Here is a 14563-nt window from a genome sequence, read left to right as displayed (position 1 = left end):
GAGGCCAGAGAAGGGGAAGGGGCACTCACAGTCTGCCCACTCCTCCATTCCACAAGCCCAGCCTGTGGCTGCCGTCTCTCCTCCTCCTCCTCCCACCAAAGGGATACACTCAGGCTCATATATGCAGAAACACACAGGCGCACGCTCATCTATGCAGCCCCACACTCGACTCCCCTACACACACGCAAGCAGATGTGCCCAGCACTCCAACCCAGGCACACAGACCCACACGTCCGTGCCGCCCCTCATTCACATATGCACCTGCACATCCGTCCTCCCTCGGCCCCACCCCGTTCTCCTTTGCACCCCCTCTGCCAGCCGCAGGCATCTCAGCACCATCCCCCTCCCATGCCCTCACTGCCCCTTGCTGCTCTGACACAGGTTATAACAAGTTTGCACTTGTTGTGACCTCAAGAATGTGGCCCTCGGGCGGGGAATGTCCCGCTGACCCAGACCTCCCTTGCTTATACGTTAACCATGGACACAGCCTTTGCTGAACTCTGAGCACGGCTCCCCACCCCCACTCCTACCAGGAAGAGTTGGGTGGGCCAGAGCAGCCGCCCCAGAGCTGAGCCAAGCATACTGGATGGAGCTCTGTGTGTGAGGGACCAAACTCCACCCTGCACCAGCACAGCCCATTGTGAGCATCCACCGCACTTGCCCAGGGCCCTGGGATATCCCAGCCCCTCACAGCCTTGCAAGGTAGATGTGTCCGTTTTACAGCAAAGTTTGGAGAGGTGAGATGATTCGTCCAGGCAGTAGGTGACCAGGCTGGGACTAGAATGGAGATCTCCTGCCTTTAGACATTTTTGTCACTCTCTGTTTTGTTCACTTCACTCAAATAACCCACTCCCATGTGGACTTTTAAAAAGCTATCTTTTCCCCATTGTCCTTGGGAGCAGTGGGGCTATGACAGGGGTGATGAGGTGGAGGTGAGAAGAACAACAGGTATAGGAACTTTAAATAGAATTCTGGGACTAGAAAGAATCTCAAAATGTCACCATGACCCTTCTACTGCCTCCCTCCTTCCATTTCCCACCCCCTACCCCACACAAATACCTGTCCCACTCCCACTACTGACTCTGGACCAATGGAAAGAGAAATCCTACTGTCTTAAGAGTTTGAGATATCTGTTGATTACAAGTTCTTCCCAATGCCTGCCTTTGATGGTCCCTGCTAATATCCTTAGTTCTGTACAAGGATCTCATTCCTCCTCCATCTCCCCAGCCCTCACCTTGAAGGCCCCCCTTCTGGCTGCTGGTTTCTGCTTAAGCCATTTCAGCCATCTGTCATCCCTCATGTAGGAATATATGTCCCTCAGCCCTTATTCTCTGGTGCGATTCTCCTGCCTCCAAATGTCTACTGTTAGAGAAAGACAAAGTAAAACTTCAGCCCCTCCTGCTGCACTCCAGTAGTTAGTTACTGCAAGAGGGAGGACTGTGAGAAACCCACCTCTGAATCTGGTTCTGTATCTAGCCAGTGTCTTCAATCCACCCCAAATCCTTTCCTCCTCTTTAAATGAGGAATATGGATGAGGAGTAAGTGGAAAGTTGGAACATGGAACCTCTAGAATTCTGTGTATTAGGGTCATGGAACCAGGAGCCCTGAGAAGTTGAGATGATACCCATCAGGCCCAATTACCTCCAAGGGTAAAAATAAGAATAAAGTGCTTAGGTAGTGGCAGATAAATTTTCTTAGATAACAGGAAGAATTTCTGGGTAAAAGATATTACCTAGGCAAAGGGAAGGAATGGAAAGAGGTGGAGAACTCACTCTCCCTGATGCAGAGGAGAGGCCTGTCTTTGACCCCCTATTGAACAAAACCTACTTCAATTGGGGAGATAGCTCCAATGATTCTCAGAGCCTCTATGGGTCATGGGATTCTCTCCTGACTCAAAGGAACACCCTTGACCATTTTCACAGCCCCTAGTGGAGAGCATCATTCAATCTGTCCCCTCCCCTTGGGCCTGCTGTTTGCTGCTTATTCTAGCTCCCACTATTGGTAGACGCCTGGACCTAGTGAATGCAAGTGGCACATCGTAGACATATTGGACTATGGCTGGGGTTGAACAGGGCAAGAGATCAAGGTGTAATATTTCAAAGTTGGCTCCACACCAACTGACCTTTCAGAACCCCAGGGTCCAAAAAAGGATCTTGTAGAAAGAGAGAAGTTGGGATGAGGCAGAAGGCTGGGGTTATTATGTTTCCGATATAAAGTAACAGCTGTTACTGGCTAGCTGTGTGATCTTGGGAAAATTACCCAACTCTTCTAACCCTTGGCTTCCTCCAGTAAAATGAGGGAACTGAATGGGATGACCACTAAAGGGCCCAGCTTCTACATTCTATTACTCAGGACAGTGGCAAGATGAAAAGCATGCAGACTTGAGTTTAGGCAGGCCTGGGTTCAACTTGCAGCATCACTCCTTATTAGCCAGTCACCTTGGGCAAGTTAACCAACCATGCTAAGTCCTAGTTACCACTCTATTAATATGAGGGAAATGATATTACTCACCTTCTCAGGGAGGACAGGGTGATGTGGTGCTTCCAAATAGCACAGTGCCTGTCTCATTTTAAGAGGTGAGATAGGGGAAATTCATGGTACTGAGCCAACAGAGAGGAGTCACACTAACCCACACTGCAGAAGGGGCATTGGAAAGACTTTCCAGAGCAAGTGACACCTCTAGGCCTGAAGGAGGAGTAAAAATTAACCAAGCAAAGTAGGTAGGCAAAGACGGTTCCATGGAAGTCTCCATTATTTGCAAAGAACTGTCAGTGGAGACGGTATGGTCTTTTGACAATTAAGAAGTTAGTGTGACTGGAGGGTAGAATAGGTGTGTGTGTGTGACAGGTGCCAAAAGAGAATAGAGAATGCTAACACTGGAGATGTCAGTAGAAGTCATAATGGACTCAGTCCCACCTATAATTCTAGAGGTTTTAGAGATGGGGTCCCTCTACTTCCTCCATCTTCCTTTTCCTAATTTTCTTTCTCCCTTTTCCCCCAAATTCAGTCTTCCAGTCCTGGTCAGGGTGTGTCACAAGGAAGCACTGGACTCCCCAAGAAGATCCCAGTCAGTCCAAGGAGAAGCACCAAGCCCAGAGTTGTCTGACTCTGACTAGTTTTTGGCTCAGGCCTTAAGTTTTCTGCCTCTCTCCTTTCCCACCATGAAAGAGGGATCTACCTCCCACAGAAGACTCTAGGTTTCTGGTATTGAGGCATTCCTGCTGAGCACTATGGGCTTCAGTTTCCCCAACTCACCACCCTCATTATAGAGAATTGGGACAGCTTTGATGGTGATGAGGCAAGAGGGCAGCTTAGAATGAGGACTGAGGGAGACTAGAGAAAAGACTCAGTGTAGAGGCTGATGGGGTGATTGATTCAGTGCCCAAATGTCCAAAAGTTGAAGCTGCAATGAAAAACTCAGAGGAAAGACTTCCTAAGATGAGACATGTTACACGTTGTAAAGGTGGCTTGAGGGAGGAAAATGGAATGTAGAGTTATCAATTCTAGTGACTCCTTTAAAATAAGAAATACTTGGCCAAATTTCCATATCAGGCACCCAGGAGGACACAAGGATGAACAAAACAGAGGTTAAGATCAGTTCAGAAAAGATTTATCCTTTTTTGGATAGGTGGGAATGGTCTTTTCTGGAAGGAGTGGGGGCAGTTAAAATGATCCCTATGAGAGCTGCCCCTGGGGTACTTCGACCCCGGGGAGTGACTCTTGCGCTTCCTCACTTTCTCCCACACTGTCTCTTCAGCCCTCCACCAGTGAGGCCCAAGCCCTCCCTCAGCACCAGCTGATGCACCTTCTAAGATCACTGTCAAGAAAGTGTGCCAGAAAGAGCCTTCAGCTGGGATCTAGTCTGCCTCCCTCTCTTCCCTCAGGTGGGAACCACATGGCTCCATTTAGGCCCCAGGACACCAAGAAGAAGTTCTCATCATCTTGGCTCCTCTCTGGATTCCCAGACTCCGGTGGCAGATCTGGTGATAGTTCAATGGCTCACTGGCCTATACCCCAAGAACTGTATCTACCGTGGCCTGGCCATCCTGGGCTTTGAGAAGCCCTTCAGCTGGCTGGAGCTTCTGTGGCTGGGGGCAAGTGGGAGAGCAAGTGGCTGAAGGGCAGTAACTGAGAAATTTAGCTCTGTTCGCTTCCAGCTCCACTTCATGTACCTTCCCCACCTATTGGCAGGTTGAGAGGGTTTTGGAGGGAGCATCATCTTGGGGATTATCAGGCGGTGGGATGATTAGTGGATTGGGGCTCCACACCAATTCTGGGCCTATACTAAATCACACAAATCACTGCTACCCTAGAAAAAGGAAAGAGAGGTAAGAGAAAAAGAGCAGTGGTTTAGCTTGAGCATCATTAAGCCCATGGGGTGTTGAGCGGCAGTGTGAATGGAGAGTCCACTGAACTTGGAATCAGAAATTCTCGCTTTGCTATTAAACAAATGTAGGCAAGTCACTTTTATCTCTCTAAGCTGTAGTTTCTCAAATTCAACTGATAATTTTTCTTCATCTGCAAAGTAAGATAACAGTAATATCTTATATTTGCATAAGAGTCTTACAGATTTCACACACTTTATCTCATGTAATCCCAACCACCCAATGGAAGGTTTTATTGCCTCCTTAGATGAGGAAACTGAGCCCTGGGGAGATTAAGAGATTGACCGAATTTCTCATAGCTAGAAAATGACACAGACCAGGATGGCAAATAGTGGCTGTGACCCAAACCTGCCAGAATAACAAAGAGATTTTATTTGTTGGGCTAACTTCAATTGACTGGAAATGGCTCTCTGTATCACTGTATTGAGAAAGATTCTTAGGCTTAGCCAGAATAAAAGTGCTGTGATGAAGTAGTGATATCTACTAAATGGGGGTAGCGGTGGGTGAGGCTAGGTACAGGAAGTGATGGCCTACATGCTATATATTTTACATCCCTGGCCAAGAATCAGACTCCGGGATTTGAGGTTGAAATCCTTCCTCTATAGCAATCAATTAGGTTTAATTCATAGGCACAAGTTTGAAAAAATAACTAAGATATGGTCCCTGCCGTCAAAGAACTCATAATCTATCAAGGGGCAGAGCAGAGTGCTCTACTGATGATGCAGCAAAATGTCCCAGCAACAAAGAGGGAGAGTAAATAGTTCTACCTTGGAGCCTGGGGAAGGCTCCATAGTGGAGAGGGCATTGGAACAGGGCCTTGAAGGATGAAAGAGAAGAGAGGGGAGATGAGGAGGGGAGAGGGTGGTCACTGAAGGGTGGGGAGAAGATATTCTAGGCAGAGAGAGAACTGCATGAGCAAAGACACGGAGACATGCAAGTGGAGTTCACGCCATGTATGAAGAACAAAAGGTAGTTCCACATGGCTAGACTACAGAGTACATAAGGAGAAGTATCAAAAGGAGAGGTTGTGAAAAGTAAAGTGAAGTCAGATGGTGAAGGATTTTGAATGCTTTGTCAAGAAATTTGGGCTTCATCTCAAGAGCTGAGGGGATTCCTTAAAGGATTTAATATCTGGAGCTATCAGATCAGACTGTTGTAAAAAAGCAGTATGGGGTGGCGGACTTGGCCCAGTGGTTAGGGCATCTGACTACCACATGGGAGGTCCGTGGTTCAAACCCCAGGCCTCCTTGACCTGTGTGGAGTTGGCCCACACAGTGCTGTTGCACGCAAGGAGTGCCCTGCCACGCAGGGGTGTTCCCCACGTAGGGGAGCCCCACGCGCAAGGAGTGCGCCTCGTAAGGAGAGCTGCCCAGCGTGAAAGAAAGTGCAGCCTGCCCAGGAATGGCGCCGCACACACGGAGAGCTGACACAGCAAGATGACGCAAGGAAAAGAAACACAGATTCCCGTGCCGCTGACAACAACAGAAGTGGACAAAGAAGATGCAGCAAATAGACACAGAGAACAGACAACCGGGGTGGAGAGGAAGGGGCGAGAAATCAATAAATAAATCTTTAAAAAAAAAAAAGAAAAGCAGTATGGCCACTTAGGGGGTGGAGGTAAGGAAGGGAGCCTGGGACGGAGGACCAGGACATCACTGCAACATTTGGGGTGAAAGAGAATAGAGACTGAACTAGGGCATCTTCAAAGGGGATGGAGAGAAGTCCCATTCAGGAAAAGTGGATGTGGCTCAAGTGATTGGGCTCCCACCTACCACATAGAAGGTCCATGGTTCAGTTCCCAGTGCCTCCCAGAGAAGACAGTGAGCTGGCATGACAGGCAGGGGCAGCAAGCTGATGAAACAAGAGACATAAGAAGAAAAAAACATAATGAAAGATACAACAAAGTAGGGAGTTGAGGTGGCTCAGGCAATTAGGTGTTTCCCTCCCACATCTGAGGTCCTGGGTTTGGATCCTGGTGCCTCCTGAAAAGAAGATCAAGACACAGTAAATGTAAAATAATGGGGTGGGGTGGTGTGGGGTGGTGAGGGGAAAGCGAGAGAGAGAGAGAGAGAACGAGAAGTCCCATAAAATCGAGTCGACAAGACCCAGTTGACAAGACCTAGTGGCCACTAAATGAAGGGTAAGAGAAAAGCCAGGATGGCTCTAGGTTTCTGGCTTTGGCTTTGAATGGATGATTAATTCTTTGAACAAGAAGGAAAACACAAAAGTGACTCCCCTTTGAGGAGGGAGGACATGATTTGGACATACTGAAATTGAAATGTTCCAGAGTACTTGGACATACAGGGCAGAGGTCAGGTAGAAATCATGGGAGGGGTTGAAACAGCTGAGGAAAGGAGAGTAGAGTGGTTAGAGACCAGAGAAATACCGGTCTCTGAGGAGAGACCACAGCAAGAAAGAAGCATCAAAAGTAAACAGAGGGAAGCAGATTTGGCTCAACTGATAGAGAGTTCGCCTACCACATGGGAGGTCCAGGGTTCAAACCCAGGGCCTCCTGACCTGTGTGGTAAGCCAGCCCATGCGCAGTGCTGATGGGAGCAAAGAGTGCTGTGCCATACAGGGGTGTTCACCGCGTAGGGGGGCCCCGCGCACAAGGAGTGCATACTGTAAGGAGAGCTGCCCCACGTGAAAAAAGCATCCTGTCCAGGAGTGGTGCCGCACACAGGGAGAGCTGACGCAGCAAGATGACACACAAAAAAAAGAGACACAGATTCCTGGTGCCGCTGACAAGAATACAAACGGACACAGAAGAACACACAGCAAATGGACACAGAGAGCAGACAACTGTGGAGGGGGTAGGGAAAGGGAGAGAAATAAAAAATAAAATCTTTATAGAAAAAAAAGTTAACAGAGGGAGAAGTGGATGTGACTCAAGTGATTGAGCTCCTGCCTGCCATGGTCCTGGGTTCAGTTCCTGGTGCCTCCTGGAGAAGACAAGCAAGACAGTGAGCGGGCATGATGGGCAGGCAGCAAGATGATGTAGCAAAGAGACACAAAGAAAAAAGACAATGAGAGACACAACAAACCAGGGAACCAAGGTGGCTCAAATGACTGAGCACCTTTCTCCCACATGGGAGTTCCCAGGTTTGATTCCCAGTACCTCCTAAAGAGAAGACGAGCAGACACAAAGAGCATACAACAAATGGACACAGAGCAGACAGCGAGCACAAACAATGGGGGTGGAGTGGGGTAAAGGTAGGGGCAATAATTATATAAATCTTAAAAAATAACCAGAGGTAGAGAAAAATGGGAGAACATAATGTCAGAGAGTAACAATAAGACTGTCCACACATTTAGTGCTTCACAACTCATGAAGTGCTTTTTTTAAGATTTTTAATTTTTTAAATTTCTCTCCCTCCTCCCCCTCCCACCCCTCCCCCAGTTGTCTGCTCTCTGTGTCCATTCGCTGTGTGTTCTTCTGTGACCACTTCTATTCTTATCAGTGGCACCGGGAATCTGTGTTTCTTTTTGTTGCGTCATCTTGTTGGGTCAGCTCTCTGTGTGTCTGGCACCATTCTTGGGCAGGCTGCACTTTCTTTCCCGCTGGGTGGCTCTCCTTATGGGGCGAACTCCTTGCACGTGGGGCTCCCCTATGTGGAAGACACCCCTGTATGGCACAGCACTCCTTGCGTGCATCAGCACTGCGCATGAGCCAGCTCCACACGGGTCAAGGAGGCCCGGGGTTTGAACTGCGGACCTCCCATGTGGTAGGCAGATGCCCTATCCATTGGGCCAAGTCTGCTTCCCATGAAGTGCTCTTATACATATGATCTCAGTAGATTCTCCCTACAACTCTGTAAGATGGGTATATTAGATCTTTCGGGCAGACAAAGGAAAAGGGGATCAGAAAGTTTAAGTGATTTTCCCCAAATTATGAAGTTTTGAAGTTACAGACCCACTTAACAGCTACTCAAAGCCTGCAATATAGTGGATTCCCACCATATTGCAATAAAAGTCAGGCTGGCCTTCAGTCTCAAAAACTGCAGAGAGAATGCTGGAGTTGAGGACTGAGGAAATGCCCTTGGATTTAACGCCCTTGGATTAGAAAGTCAGCTGTGACCTTGGAGAGAACTTCCTGCTGCTTTAACTGCCACCCAGTGTGGTTGGTGTGTGTGGCTCAAATGGAATTGTTTCTCAAGTGTTGTGTAGACTGTAAAGCCCCATATTCTGAAGGTGGCTCTTACTATTATTTTTATTGTTATAAAACATTATTAGCCTGAACAATTTTAAATTGCCAATACAGGACCCATTTTTTAAGTTGGCAATTTCACAAAGTCCAACCTAATAATAAAAGGAGTGGGCTGGGTTGGGGGTAGGGGAGGTGCTAGTCTGTGAGAGAAGGCAAGTTGCACAGGCAAGGGCAGTCTCATGGGACTGGAGAGCCCTGCCCCCTGGCGACAGGGAGATAAATCTTTGATCTTCAACACAGGGCAGAGAGCAGCAGCAGCCTGGTGAACGTTCACATTTGCAGCAGTCTGCTTCTACCCTCCACCCCTTGAACGTGGGTCTATCTGCAGTCTTGCCAGCCCCCCTCAGCCGTAAATCCCAGCTGAGGCTGGGGATAGGGATGTACCCTCCCGAAGGGACTCTCTTTCAAAGAATGCTTCTAACCTCTATATTAGGATGACACCTTCAACCAATATTTTTCATCAGTTGGGTATAGGTTCCCCCTATGGAAAATCTCAGGGGCCTAGGCCAGCGGATGACTGATTTGAGATCCAGGGCAGAGCTGACACATGAAGAAGAGATTCTGAACAGATAACTTGTTCATTGCCCTGTTTCTATCTAACTGGTCCAGACCCTCTGAGGAGACTTCCCCAGCTTCCTTGGGAATCACTTCAGTATGTCATGTCTTACCAGGGGATTCCAGCTGAATCTTTTTTTATTTTTATTTATTTTTTAAAGATTTATTTCTCTCCCCTTCCCCCCCACCCCCCACCCCAGTTGTCTTCTGTGTCTGTTTGCTGCATCTTCTTCTTTATCCGCTTCTGTTGTTGTCAGCGGCACGGGAATCTGTGTTTCTTTTTGTTGCGTCATCTTGTTGTGTCAGCTCTCCGTGTGTGTGGCGCCATTCCTGGGTAGGCTGCACCTTCTTTCATGCTGGGCGGCTCTCCTTACGGGGCACACTCCTTGCGCGTGGGGCTCCCCTACACGGGGGACACCCCTGCATGGCACGGCACTCCTTGCGCGCATCAGCACTGCGCATGGGCCAGCTCCACATGGGTCAAGGAGGCCCGGGGTTTGAACCGTGGACCTCCCATGTGGTAGACAGAAGCCCTAACCACTGGGCCAAGTCTGCTTCCTCCAGCTGAATCTTAGCACTGATTTTTCTGGCTCTTCGGTTGAGGTGAGAAGGGATACGTTAACATCTCCAGATGGGGCCAAGCTAGGAGACTCTCCAAATTGCTGGAGCTGGGACTGTGGAGTCAGTGGTGCAGGCTCTGTCCTCAGTTGAACTCTGCACAGTGCCAAGCTCATCACAAAGGGCCAGCCCCACACCAAACCCAGGATGTGCAACCCTGTTGTCCAGATGACGGGTAGGGGCAGACACTGTGACTGGATGATGACTCAGGGAGGGAGTGTGCTGGGGCTGGGTTGGGGGATTGGGAGGGCAGGTGCATTAAAGAGGCAGTGCTGGGGAGCAGATGTGGCTCAAGCAGTTGAGTGCCTGCTTCTCACATGGAAGGTCCCAGGTTTGGTTCCCAATACCTCCTTTAAAAAACCCAAAAAACAAACAACAAGCGAACAAATGAAAACTCCAACTCAGGGGAGCTGATGTGGCTCAGTGGTTGAGTACCAGCTTCCTACATACAAGGTCCTGGGTTCAATCCCTGGTCCCAGTACCTAAAAAAAAAAAAAAGAGGTGGTATCCATCTGCTGCATGTGATTGGAAGTCATTTCCCTCCCCAGCCTGGGACAGAGGGGTCCTTGGGGTGCTCACCCTCTTGGCAGGAACACTGTTCCCTTCTTGCAGGGGACAGAGGGCGATGCCTGCGGATTGGGGCGGGGAAAGGGGCATTGGTCCTGATCAGCCCACACTGATGGGCAGGGGTAGTATCTGAACATCTGACATGGCCCCATTTCTTTGTCCCTCCCCCTCTTGACTGGAAAACACACAGGAGGTCAGAAGGGCCAGACAGAGGTCAGAGGCTCCCAGGAAATGCTTTGAAGGCTATTATCCTTTCTTTTGATCAGACTATGAGAACTTTCCAAATGTTGATACAAGGGAAAAAAAGCCTATTCTTCCCTGGGCCAAGGCCTTGGTGTCAGCCTGGGGCTAGAGGATGGGAGGGAAAAGAGGAAGGACTCCAGAGGGTACTGGGAGATGGAGGCAACAGTGACTCAGCTGGAAAGTCAGGCCCATGGATACACATGCACTGCCCTCCTTTTCCCCACCTCAAGATTTGTATGCATCTGGCTCTATTTTTATTTATTTTCCTTGGGGCAGAATAGGAGGGAGATTAGTGAATAAAGACATCAAATCTGAAAAGAATCCCAAACCCAATGCCATTCTTCTTCCAAGATTGAGGGCTTACATAATCTTCCAGTACTGTTCTTACTGACCGTCCTCTTATACCACTTTCCTTTCTCTTCTCTTCCTCTCTCTCTCATTAAGAATACTTGGAACCCCAGAAATGCTTCCTTTCAGCTCCTGGTCTCCTTCTGGAGGACTCTAAGGTCAGACCTCACTATTCAAGTTGGAATTGGTAGCCAAAACAGCAATAATATGGTGGCTGTTTCCTCTCTCCATTAAAGCCAGTGGGAGGAACAGGATCAAACCTAGTGGGAGGAATTCAGGCTAGACATAGTGTTAAAGTGAGAAGTGACCTTAATAATCCTTGAACACAGCACCTCCCACCAGCAACACATTCTGAAAGGCAGAGGAGAGGGAATTAGAATTAGACCTCAGAAGATACAAGGGATTAGCCATAACCTGCCAGACATCTTCAAAATCTGTTTCATCTCTAAAATTGTGTTAATTTTTCATTCTATTCCCTCGTGGATTATTTTATATTAAAGTAATTTCCCTCAAAAATTTTGAGTAAAATTGATATCTCATTAAATTTGTTCTGTGGTTTTGCTTATCTACTGGCACAGGAGAACATACCCTAATTTGAGAGGTGTGGTACTAATATAACTCCCTTTTTTTCACAATTAATGAAATAAAGGCCTGAGAGTTCTAATGACTTGCCAAAGGCCACAGCTAGTGAGAGGCCGAGTTGACATTGGCACCTAAGTCTCTTGCTCCTCAACCCAGCAAACTCTCCACAAGGCAGCACTGCCCCTTAGTTCTTGGCAGGGCCTTAAACATTCTTGCACCTGATTTTTTCACTCCATCTCCAGGATGCTATGCATGGACGTGTATCCGGAATGTCTGCAGTAAGTGTGGGCTTGGAGACCAGCCTAGCCTCAGGTTCACAGGCTGCTAGTACTCAAAATTCCTCTATGCACAGGGGCTTTCCTGACACATAGCACTTGAGCATGACAGACAGATACCAGGGCAGAGAATGAGCTAGTACTCTAATTCTCTGTTTCAGTCTACCTATTCATTTAACTATACCCAACAAGTGATTGGTTCAGGAATACCTTCAAAGCTAAAACAATTGGATTAGTTAAAATCTATAGAGGGTATTCTTCCTCTTTTCCTGGAAACTGTCTCTCTTTTTTTATCCCATTTCCAAATCCCTCAATCAAGATGCTCTTTTCTAGAGAGAAGGACGAATAGGAGGCTTTGGGCTTTGAATGCCTCTATTAATGTGGACACCCAGACCTTGATATAAAGAGAGAGAATAATTTGAAAGTGAGAGTTGTAATTAGATGGATAGCACACTATTTCTCCATATTCTCATATTCAAAAACCGGATTTCCAAACTGAGATATAGGAAGCTGAAGAAACTATAAGGAGAAGAAGAGACATCCAGATAGATGTGTAGGGAATAAAAAGAGGAAGGTAAAAGGGGGAGAGAAGGGGTGAAGGGAACATTTTAATAACAGCCAGAATGAAACACAATATAGGGAAAGCAGGGCAACATAGATGATAGAAAAGATGAGAAGAAAGTTGGAAAAAGAGTGCAAAACAACAACAACAAAGAACAAGGGAGAATAAAGACATGACATGCAAGAAGAAATAATGGGATACAGCAACCACAGAGGCAGAGTGTTGCTTGCAGCCTGCACCCTGGACATCACTGCTGGTGGTTTTTTCACACCAGGCTGTCTCCTGCTGACCTTCCAGCATGCTCTAGGTGTCATTTTCTCTGGTTGTTGAGTGTTGAGTTTGCTCAGTAAAGGCAAATTCTAGTGCAAAGGGCCTTGGAAGTCAGCCAGAACTAGGTACAAATTTGAGCTCTGCTACTTATAAGTTTTGTTGCCTGGATTCTCTGAACCTGTTTCCTCATCCATAATTATGAAGATAATAAGACCTGTTTTTCAGAGTTATTGCAAAGATAAAATGTGAAGGGCTAGTCTAAAGTAGGCATTCAGTAAATAATTGTTTCCCTCCCTCTCTCTCCTTCCATTTCCCTGAACCAGACAACATTAAGAAGGGAAGCTATTCCACAGCCAAAAAAGAAGAATCACCTAATGGTTCTCTGAAAGGAGCCCCACAGGCTACAGCACTATGCAGAAGAGGCCAAGGGTCTGCATCTGACCCCTGTGGGAGCCACAGGACTCCACAGCCACGCTGTGGCTCTTGCCCCTCATCCTAGCAGCCCAGCCTTTAAACACATGAAGCTGACCACAAAGCAGGAGTGTGCAGAGGGATCAGAACACAAGATTGTTTTTCCAATTTGTCCTATTAAAGTCTTTTATGTGCTCCCAACATTTCCACCAAAATGAATAACTCCTTATTCCCTGGCTGGCTGCAGATTTCCTCAATGTTATGTCTTTTACTCATACTGCTCCCTTCACTGGAAGGGCTTTCTTTCTGGGTCCCTACACCCCCAATTTCCAAGGATCCAAATCTCACATATCCTTCATGCCCAGTTTCAATACCATTTTTCTCCGTAAAATCTTCCCCGAGTGAGGCAGTGAGGTCTAGAGGCAAAAGCTCAATTCTTGGTTATTACTCACTAAATTTGCTCCTATCTAAATGGGGATAATAGCGTTCTTATAGGGTTGTTTGGGGGAATTATATGAGGCAACATTTAAAAACACAAAAAACAGCCCAGAGCCTACCACATAATAGGTACTCAGTTGATTCATGTTAGTTACCTTCCCAATCCTGAGCTCCTGAGCTACATGTCACAGCTCCCTTCACAATCTCTCCTAGCTCTTTATTGATACCTCTTCTTTGGCACTTATCACTCCCTGCCTGTTTCATGGTTGCCTCTCTTATTAGATTGTAAGGTCCTTAAGGATAGATGCTACATCTGATTCATCTCTATAATTTTAGAGCCTTGTTTGGAATCTGGCACCCAGTCGATGCTAAAAAAAAATTGTTTATTCTATGAATGCATGAAAGCACAACTCAAACAGCATAGATCTTTCTATGGGGAAGGCAACATCATTACAGATTAAAACATATGCTTTGTTTGAATATCCTTCAGTGTTGATAATTAGTTGCCTGGGATTTCCATGTGTGCATGGAAAAAGAGAAAAATATCATAAGAAAAATCAAGAGAAGACACAAACAAGAAAGAGGAGTGAGAAGGCCCCAAAGTGCAAGGCCTTGAACAACAGTGCAGTTGCATCCATTCTACCCAGGACAAGAGCTTCCACATCTCCTTAGTCCTACTGTGAGGATAGAGTCTGTTCCTGATTTTCTTAGATTGTCCCCTAGGGCAGCTGCAGTCATCTGCTATATGCAAATTAAATATGTGGAGCATAGGACTGACATGTTAGCTCAGGAAACCCCCAGCTCATTCATTCATTCATATATTTTTCTTTTTTTATTTTTATTTTTAAAATTTATTTCTCTCCCCTTCCCCACCTCCCAGCTGTTTGCTCTCAGTGTCCATTCGCTGTATGTTCTTCTGTGTCCGCTTGGATTCTTGTCAGCATCACCGGGAATCTTTGTCTCTTTTTGTTGCGTCATCTTGCTGCGTCAACTCTCCGTGTGTGTGGCGCCACTCCTGGGCAGACTGCACTTTTTTTGCATGGGGCGGCTCTCCTTACAGGGTGCACTCCTTGTGCATGCGGCTCCCCTATGCGAGGGACAC

The 14563-nt window shown here is 47.1% G+C and overlaps 1 protein-coding gene across 1 annotated transcript in view; it reads left to right on the top strand.

The window, feature by feature from the left end:
- The window catches only part of KCNJ10 (potassium inwardly rectifying channel subfamily J member 10), a 34781-nt gene that overhangs the window by 7993 nt on the left and 12225 nt on the right, over nucleotides 1–14563 (top strand). The window lies entirely within an intron of this gene.

The sequence above is a fragment of the Dasypus novemcinctus genome, chromosome 13, assembly GCF_030445035.2.
Source record: "Dasypus novemcinctus isolate mDasNov1 chromosome 13, mDasNov1.1.hap2, whole genome shotgun sequence".
NCBI classification, from domain to species: Eukaryota; Metazoa; Chordata; class Mammalia; order Cingulata; family Dasypodidae; genus Dasypus; species Dasypus novemcinctus.
This window is presented reverse-complemented; position numbering and strand designations above follow the sequence as displayed.